Raw genomic sequence first — 9,559 nt, 5'->3', positions numbered from 1 at the left:
CGCACGGGACCCAGCACCCCCGTCCAGTTTGGGAGGTTTTTATAATCATGTGAGGAAATACAGGTAAAAGGCAAAACAGCACACAGGTGACAATCAAGTAAAAGGTCCATGTGATAATTAGGCAAGGTAACATATGGCACAAAGGTTACAGGAATATGAAAACTTTGGAAAACAAAGACTTCCATCCAGGGCAACAGCAGGGGGCAGGATGGGGAGAGTCCTGCTCACTTCCCCCATACCTCTCTTTTGTCTCAGAGTTTTCCAAACTTTGGAGAACAAAAGACTTCTATCCTGGGTAACCACTGGAGGTGAGGGAGAAGACTCCAGCTTATCCCCACCCCCTCCCTTCTTCTCTGTGGCCTGGGAGCTCTTTGTGGTCCAAAGTTCTTAATTACCATTTCCATTATATATCCTTGATGCCTCACTTTCCCCACCATGGTGGTCTCTGCCCTCAACCTTGAGCCAAAATAAACTTTTCCTTCTGTAAATTACTTTTGTCAGGTATTTTGTCACAGCAATGGCAAAAATAATACAACACGTGAGCACTGCGTGTATATAATCCACCATTCTGAATCTCAGTCTTTCACAGTTTTCAAATATCATTGAAAAACCATATGTACTTTGGGGTACACAAAATAAATCACAGATGATAATTGAGAATTACACAAATATAAATCTTGTGCATCAGCATAGGTTTATCAAACTTATAATCAAATCATTACTGCACTGTAAATATCCAGTCTGTCTGACCTCATTGGCAGAGAGTCTACTTCTTGGCATCAGTCCTCTTTGCTGATATTTTGTGCTTCTTTGGTCCTGACATCCTCTTTCATCGAAACAGTCTTCCCCCAGGTACACTCATGAATCAGTCTTCCATTCATTCACTCCTGCCACCTCATGAAAATATAGCTCACTATCATTTGACAGAGAGAAAGAGATAGGGGGTTTCATGTGTTCATATTTAACTTCTTAAAGGAACAGAGGTTTTGTTTAGTCACCATTGACCACATCTGGCAGGCAGAGTGCTTCCTGGCAAATGAAAGACATTTACCAAATATACATGAACAAGTTGATTCATTTTTATACACTGGGCTGAATACATTCTTTCTTTCCTTTTAAAGAAAATGAAGCTGGGAGAGATTAGGTAACTGTTCCATAGTCATCAAGTTATAATTGTAAAAGTTAAGTTTACAACTAATTAAAGAATCATTTGATGAAACCAATCTAAATGACACATTTTGAGCAAAACTGACTTCAGTGATGGAAAACACTGCTTCTAAACTCAGCAGGAATATGAAGCATTGCTCATCTGATATAGTTAACACCTGAGCTAAGCACATGAAAGGATAGACACAAGAAGTGCGGGCTTGAGCAGGAAGCATGGCTTTTACTGGAGAAGCAAAAAATAGCAGACACCTCGCTCACAGCAATGGGGTCATTGCCTGGATTCCAGACAGAGAATGGAGAAAGTGAGATGATGGTCCTGCTGCTCACCTTCCAACAACACAGTATCAAATTCAGAAGTAAAGCACTTCCTCTGTCAGATAGCAACCCAGGTAGGAAGTGAAGATGATGTGGTCAGCCACCACGGCTGGAGAGAGGTGACAGTTTTGAGAATAAGAGGCCTGGACACTGTTTTTTCACAGTCCTGATGAAATCCAGTGTAGCTACTTGCCTTAGGGTCACTTCAGTGGAGGGCAGAGCTCTGGCCACCTCAGTGCAGGGCAGGATCCTGAACACCTTGGTGAAGGGCGGGACTTGGGGTACAATGGTGGAGAGCAGGTTCTGAACATCTTGTTGGAGGACAGAACTCAGAACACATAGGTGGTAGGTAAGACTCGGGACACAGGGACAGAGGGCACGACTCTGGGCACTTAGTTATAAACACAGCAGGTGACTGACAGGCCGGTGTGTACTGCTGTTCTTGGTAAGACATCTCTCTTGGGTCTCAGAGAATCTGAAAAATAAATAATCAACAGTGTTAACAAGAGACAGTCTCACGAGCAAAAAAATTAATTGGGATATCAACCCTCCAGTATCCATGGGGGTCTATGCTTGGCTTTAATAGCCTATCGTTTTGTGAAACTTCTGTATTCTTCTATTTAAGATAGCTTACCCTCAGTACTTCTACCAGTTTCTAGAAATAAAATTGCCTGTGAGGTAACAATAGGTGTTTTCTAAAAACAAACACTAGAAGGAGGAGAAAATGGCAACATTAAAATTTGAGCTATTCCTGAAACAAGTTCCTAGTCACGGCTGTCCACTGAGCTGAGCCATGGGCCTCAAACACATACCACAAAGGCGCAAATCCATTTCTCAGGGAGATCTCATTCTGAGGAAGGAATTTAAAACCGCTTTGCTTTAACATTGTATGTCTGACACTATTTCCCTCAAGAGCTTCAAAATCATCTGCCAAATGCAACCAAAGTTTACCAGCAATGAGTTTACCTCATTAACTTCTTTATTCCTTCTGAAAACATTTGCTGGTTAAATACTCATCTCTACTCCCAAGTTAAAGTTTACCATCACCCAAGTGCCAAGAAAAGTCTCTGCGGTTCGTACTCAGTCTCTGATGAAGATCTGGATGGTAAGAGGTCAGCATTGGGGTGGTAGAGAACCCTTTTATAAGCCTCAAGTGACCCACTCAGCAGAAATGGCCCAGGACTGGGATGGTGTGTTTATTTCCCAACAAAAAATGCCATCTCCATGCGGTCCCCAAAATGACTTGACACATTTAAGTTGATAGCACAAAACTTTCTTGTCCACAATCCTCCTTGCCTTCCCCAGGGGGACATGTATTGATTAACTTGAGACCTAGGGTCAGGTTCCCCAAGCCAGAGTCAGGTGACACTTGGAGAACAGGTGAAGTCCTATGACAACTAGGATAGTTTGTATAATCAGAAATGTCTCTTCCCTTCCTCCCTGATTTCACAAGGGCCTGGAGGTAAGGCTATTACCCCATTCAAATTCATGTGCCCAGTATCTACTTTTTATCTTTTTAACGGTACCTTTTGTCTCTTTAACAGCAGAGACCTTCAGACCTAGCCATATTTTGACCCTCAAGTATACTTTTTCTTTATACCTAATATCTCCTTTGTCATGACTGATCGGACAGCTCCCGACTTGAACAGGGCCACACAGTCTCCATCTCCTTGGTGCTGTCAGTCCCTCTCTTGGTTCCATGACTGGGCTTCAACAGGCAACCTTATCCATCAGTCTCCTAGCTTTAAAAAAAACAGAGCCTCGTGCCTGTCCCCTCCACAAAGCTCCACCTTTGCAGAGTTATACACCAAACTCATTTCTGGGGCCCTAGACATCATGAGTGACTTGTGTTCTATTAGAAATGCAAACCTGTCTTCTGCCATTTTGTTTAAAAATGGCCCGTTGTCTGAGCTACATACACTGTGGAACTTCCCCAGTGATGCCCCTAACTGTCAGATGCTATTTCCCCTACATGAATTGATTCATTTGACTTCTTGCCAGATCCTTTGTTTGAAAATGACATTTACCATGATTTCAGGCTTCTTTCTCAAGGAATGAATTTCTGATAATTTTTAGTGTAATTTATTAAACTGTAGTAAAATGTTAGCTGGCATTAATCAGGATCCCAACTTGGAGAAAACTTTGGCTTCTTGGCTATACCAACATCTTCTGGCACCACTGCTGTGTGACACTGACTATACCCTAACCTCCTTGAAAATCAGTATACACCCACTGTAAACTGAAATATGGACTAGCACTGTCTCAAAGCTATGCTGGAAAAACTCAAAGACCTAACAAAAAAACCTAACACACAATACAGTCTTCCAGAAAAGTGAGCTCAAAAACTAGAAAAATTAAGAGCTAAAAGCTAATTAAAATGAATCAGTGATTTTAAACTTGTCTAAACAGTTCCTGAAGAGCTGGAGAGATGGATCAGCAGTTAAAAGCACTCTCTGCTCTTGCAGAGGACCTGGGTTCAATTCCCAACACTACATGGTGACTTACAACTGTCTGTAACCCCAGATCCAGGGAATCCGGTGCCCTCTTCTGACCTCCACGAGCATTGTACAATATGGGTGCACTTACATACATGCAGGCAATACACTCATGCACATAAAAATAAATAAATAAAATGTCTCTGAAGAATGGCATTGCTTAGAATAAGTCCCTACTCTGTCATCCTCTTTCTCCTGACTGAGGTCACTGCAGATGACTCCGACAGAAGCTGCAGGGTCTGACTATGTCCTGAGATGGCTTAGGAAAGGTTTCATGCCTTGGGTACTTTACCCTGAAGAATGGTGCAGAATCTGTAATCAAGCTCCTTTGCTAGAAAAGGCAACCTGGGGCCTAACATGGGTAGCTGAAGAAGCAGGAACTTCGTCGGGTTGAGCCCTGCTACTGACTTCAGGCATCTCAGAGTGAGAACATGAGGCTGGGTGTTCCTCTCCTGCACTCTGAGACTCAACAATCTAGTCACTTAGAGATGAGCCTGACATGTCTCAGGTTACAATGAACGGATACTCAGGGGTTGGGGATGGTGCGTTCTTAACATTCTTTTGTATGTTGAAATCCCGGAAGTGATGCCAGTTGGAGCAATGAAGGGTCAAGGAAGCATGAGATTTAGGAAAGTTCTAACAACAAAGTTTTAGACTTGCCTCACAAATTACTAATGATCACAAAGTTGTTTTACCAACATATTATTTGGATTGCCAATTATGACTCATAAACCAAAGGCGAATCAGGCTCTCTTTACAGAGAGCACTTAAAGAGCGTCTCCAACTTTTTAATGAGGGTGCCTTAACTTACACTGAAAGTAGCAAAGGACAGATGTGCTCACTTTTCACAAATAATGAGAACTGAAGTATTCTTTGCAAATAAACCTCGAAGAATCATTAATAATCTGCATGATCAGCTGCTTGATGTCACTTAAAAACTAGTGGCACTGACAATCCTAGGAGAGGCCTAAGTGTCGGGGGTAAAAGTGGGAGACTGGCTTTATACTCGTGACTGTTTTTATACTTTTGAATTTTATGTATTGAAGATGTTTACAAATTCATGGATATTCAAACATTAAATAATTCTAAGAGTAACTATTTTCTTAATAATGTGGCATGCTCCATAACACCAATTCCAGGGGATCTGACGCCCTCTTCTGACCTCTGAGAGCATTGTACAACACAAGTGCACTTACATACATGCAAGCAATACACTCACACACATAAAATAAAAAAAAAAAATAAAATAACTTCTTAAAAAAATGAGAGAATTCTAAAGAGATCAATGGTTGCCACCAGGGTACTGGAAGAGAACTGCACTAGGTGTACTGAGAAACCAGGCCTCTGCCACTCTGGTTAAAAGGACACACATTTTGTGAAACGACCTGGAAAAGAATCAACAGAACCAAAGGAATCAGCAAATACAGCTCTTAATATCTATAAACATTAATGACCTTAACTCCCCAAGTAAAAAACACAGAGTAGCTTATTTTGTCAAAACACAAGATACAACCATTTGTTGCTTGCAACAGACACACCTGACTGGCAAATACTGAAAGTCAAAGAATGGGATATTCAGCACTTGGGAGGCAGAGGCAGCTGGATCTTTGTGAGATCGAGGCCAGCCTGGTCTACATAGTGAGTTCTAGGCCAGCTGGCGCTACAGGGAGATCCTGTCTCAAAAACAACCATAACAACAACAAAAAGAATGAGATCATATATATGAAGCAAAAATAAGCAAGAAATAGAGAGGCATAGCCATTTTTATATCCGACAAGTCACTCTTCAAGACAAAATTAGTCAAAAGATATAAAAGTCAACCGCACATTAATAATAGTTATAGATCATCCATCTCCATCTGCTGAAAAAGGAAACTTCTTTAATGAAGGGTGAGAGCGACACATATCTTTGGGCATAAGGATAAGTATTTAGAATACAGTTAGTAATTATATTGATCAGGCCTAAACACATATAATATGAGCAACATTAAACAAACTCAGTAGATTTTGTGTCTGTGTGTGTGCGTGTGTGTGTGTGTGTGTGTGTGTAAAACAATAATAATTAAGAAAAGACCATGAATTTGAGAGAGAGTAGGGAAGGAAATGGGAGGAGTTAGAGGGAGCTAAAGGAGTGGAAATTATGTAAATAGAGTATTCATGCATGAAATTTTCAATATATATATATATATATTGGTCTTTTTGAGACAGGGTCTCCCTGTAGCTCCAGCTGTCCTGGAACTCACTATGTAGACCAGGCTGGCCTTGAACTCACAGAGATCCGCCTGCCTCTGCCTCCCAAGTGCTGGGATTAAAGGTTACCATGCCCAGCAAAAGCACTACTGATATAAAGACAGATGGGTCCAGAGATAATAATTTCAGGTGAGTTCAATACTCTACTCTTACCAATAGTTACTCTAGGCAGAAATAAATAAATTTCAGACTTTTATTTGTATCAGATCAAATGGATTTAACAGTAATTTATAGAATATTCCACCAAATAACTACAGAATGCACTTTATACTTAGCAGACATGGAGCTTTCCCCTAGACAGATCACATTTTGGACCATAAATTAACTCCTACCCCATATAAAATATAAAAATAATTTCCTGTACCTTACCAGATCATAATGGAATAAAACAAGAGGTCAATAACAAGAGAAACTACACAAATAATACAAAAACATAGAGATTAGGAAATATATTCTCACTGTAATAGTCTCCAGTTCCATCCTTTTATCTGAAAATTTCATAATTTCATCCTCTAGAGACTGCCCCTGCCTGCGGGGACCATGTACAGGTGAAGCTCGAGGGGGACCACTCCCTGAAAGGAAAAACGGGCGAGAAAGAGTAGACGGAGCCCAAGCAAGTCCACTTGTCAAGGGTTCGCTTTATTGAACTGCAAGCTTTCCTTATATACAGTTTGTATTTAGAAGGGGTTGAAGAAGTTGGTCAAAGGTTACAGCATTCTTATGGATATGGGAGAGGGACTGAGCAATTCAGCAACAGATGTTCCAAGAGATTACTGCATGACTCATTTTTCCGAGAACTGTTTGCAAGAGGAAGAGAAAGATAACCTTGCCATAAATTCTTTCTCAAGGTTACTAGTGCAGGCAGAATGTCCTGCTTAAGTCAACTGTTTGTAGAGCCATATTATATTTTTTGGTAAAAAACCACAGAGGACAAGCCAGCCTTCGGGTTGCAACAGCAAGAGGTTTATTTAGTACACAGGTACCTGTGGGCACAAAGTCTCCTCGGGGGACTTGCGCGCCTCAGGTCGGGTTTGTGGAGCTTTTATAGGGCAGAAGCGGGGTACAGAAGCAGAAACGCGGTTATTGGTTCGTTTAAACTATTACAAAATGCTACAGGGAGAGCGGGGAGCTTACTTATCACTAAGCCAGATGTCCCAACCATAAAACTTATTTATCAGTGAGTTGGAGATGTCCCGGCCATAAAACTTACTTATCAGTAAGCCAGATGTCTCAGCCATAAAACTTACTTATCAGTGAGCCAGATGTCTCAGCCATAAAACTTGCTTATCAGTGAGTTGGAATTCCTGACCGGTACGCGACCTGCCTGAGAGACTTCATGGCTCCTGACTTTTATATATTTTTTTTTCATTCCTCCCTTTTTCTTTGTAACTATGGAGGGGAATCTTTCCCTCCTTTATAGATTATCAGGGTCACTTGTTTCTAGGGCTTGGTATTGGCTAGTCAGCACTAAGGTTTGGACAGCTGACAGCCTTTCTCGCATGAATTGAATCAACCGGTTGAAAATGCAGGGGCCTATTGTTAGGATTAAGAGTAGGGACACCAGGGGCCCAACAAGGGGTAGAAGGTAAGGCAGAATTCCGTTCCACATGCCCCACATGGGGTTAGCAAAAAGCTCCTGTCGCCTTTTTTCTAGCTCTTCTTGGTGTTTTTTAATCCGATCTCTGACGATCCCGGACTTGTTGGTATAAAAACAGCATTTTTCCTGTAAAGCTAAACAGATACCTCCCTTGTCTGCTGTTAGTAGATCAAGTCCCCGTCTATTCTGTAAGACAACCTCGGCTAGTGAGTCTACCTGGTCCTGAAGATCTTGTACAGACCGATAGACCATATTTACATCATCAATTAACTGTTGAGATAATTTGTTGTAAGTGTCTATTGCCACTCCTACACCAGCTGAGCCCGTAGCGAGGGCTCCTGAGATACCCAGTCCAATAAGCAATGGAATAAACTGGACCGCTCGTTTGTGCCTAGGAACGAATGTGTCAAAGCTAGGCAAAGGCACAGGCTCATCTCCTGGAATTATGCCTATGTCTGGCAAAAGCAATGCGGGGGCACATGAACCAATCCAATTAGCGGGTAAATAAGGATAGGCCATGTTATTTCCACATACATAAATTCTTCCCCCCCCCAAACAGCCTGTCTGAGAGGTGTTGACGAACCTAGAGCAGGTAGTAAACATAGCTAATCCAAGATCTACATCAAAGGAATTATTTTGAAAAGGATTAAAAAGACAAACAGATGTATTGAAGTAACGGGGTAGGACCTTAAAAGGCGTGGAATAGCTACAGTTATCTGGAGAGGGGAGTATGTTAGACTCATTGTTTAAAGGTATAACTAGAGGCCATGAAGTTTTTGGAGGAGCCATCAGTGAATACCAAATGTGCTTTAGGTATGGGGTCTCTTTTAGTTACTTTAGGAAATATAACAGGGACTGGGCTTTTGTTAAAGAATTGGACCAATTTATTTTGGGGATAATGATTATCTAATTTTCCCTGAAATGTAACACTATTAATAACCCACTCATCGAGGTGTCTGTTAAGCCAGGAAACCTGGGAAGGGCTGTAGGGAAGTATTATAACATCTGGTTCCTTCCCAAACAGTTTGCAGGATTGTTCCCTGCCAAGCTGAAGAATTTTCACTACCAATGAAGGATAAGTGGGAAGGACCTTGTTGGTTGTAGAAGGTAGATGTACCCAATAAAGAGGATTGCCTCCTTGCCAGAAGACAGCAGTGGGAAAAAGGGGGGTGGCGAAAACTATGAGAAGCAATTGCTTAGTGGGAGAAAAATAATCAATAGTTTGTTGAGAAATGGCCTCCTCCACTAGGGCAAGAGCCTTAGAAGCCTCTGGTGTAAATTGACGGGGAGAGGTGGGGTCAGCACTTCCCTTGAGTATATCAAAGAGTGGTTTTAATTCTCCTGTGGTTAATTTTAAATAAGGCCGGAGCCAATTAATATCTCCTAAAAGGCGTTGGAAATCATTAAGTGTTTGGAGGGAATTTTTCTGAAGTTGTATTTTTTGAGAAACTATTTTATGAGGGAAAAGCTCGAAACCCAAAAAGAGCTGGGGAGGATTTAGTTGAATTTTATCTGGGGCGACTTGGAGACCCTGTTGGTGAAAGGCATGAATTAACTGCTGAGCAGCTGAGTATACTAGTTTAAGCTCGGGTCCTGCTAAGAGAACATCATCCATGTAATGGATAATATAAAGGGATGGGTATTGGAGCCAGAAAGGATCAACAATTTGAGCAACAAATTTTTGGCAAAGAGTGGGGCTATTAGCCATGCCTTGAGGTAGTACCCTCCATTGAAAA

At 41.5% G+C, this 9,559-nt stretch overlaps 1 protein-coding gene across 2 annotated transcripts in view; it reads right to left on the bottom strand.

Annotated features, from left to right (window-relative positions):
• Nucleotides 1–9,559, bottom strand: part of LOC103751986 (small proline-rich protein 2G) — a 219,455-nt gene that overhangs the window by 71,656 nt on the left and 138,240 nt on the right. Inside the window, exon 2 of one of the 2 annotated variants that reach the window (XR_003847437.1) lies at nt 1,369–1,957. The exons of the other annotated variant lie outside the window; for it this stretch is intronic. The gene's annotated coding sequence lies outside the window, so the exon portion shown is untranslated. Of the gene's footprint in view, nt 1–1,368; nt 1,958–9,559 lie in introns of those variants that run through there. 2 annotated transcript variants of the gene reach the window in all.

Source organism: Nannospalax galili, unplaced genomic scaffold (assembly GCF_000622305.1).
Source record: "Nannospalax galili isolate Female #2095 unplaced genomic scaffold, S.galili_v1.0 scaffold591, whole genome shotgun sequence".
Classification (NCBI taxonomy): domain Eukaryota; kingdom Metazoa; phylum Chordata; class Mammalia; order Rodentia; family Spalacidae; genus Nannospalax; species Nannospalax galili.
Note: the sequence above shows the minus strand (reverse complement) of the source record. Positions and strands in the feature narration are given on the sequence as shown.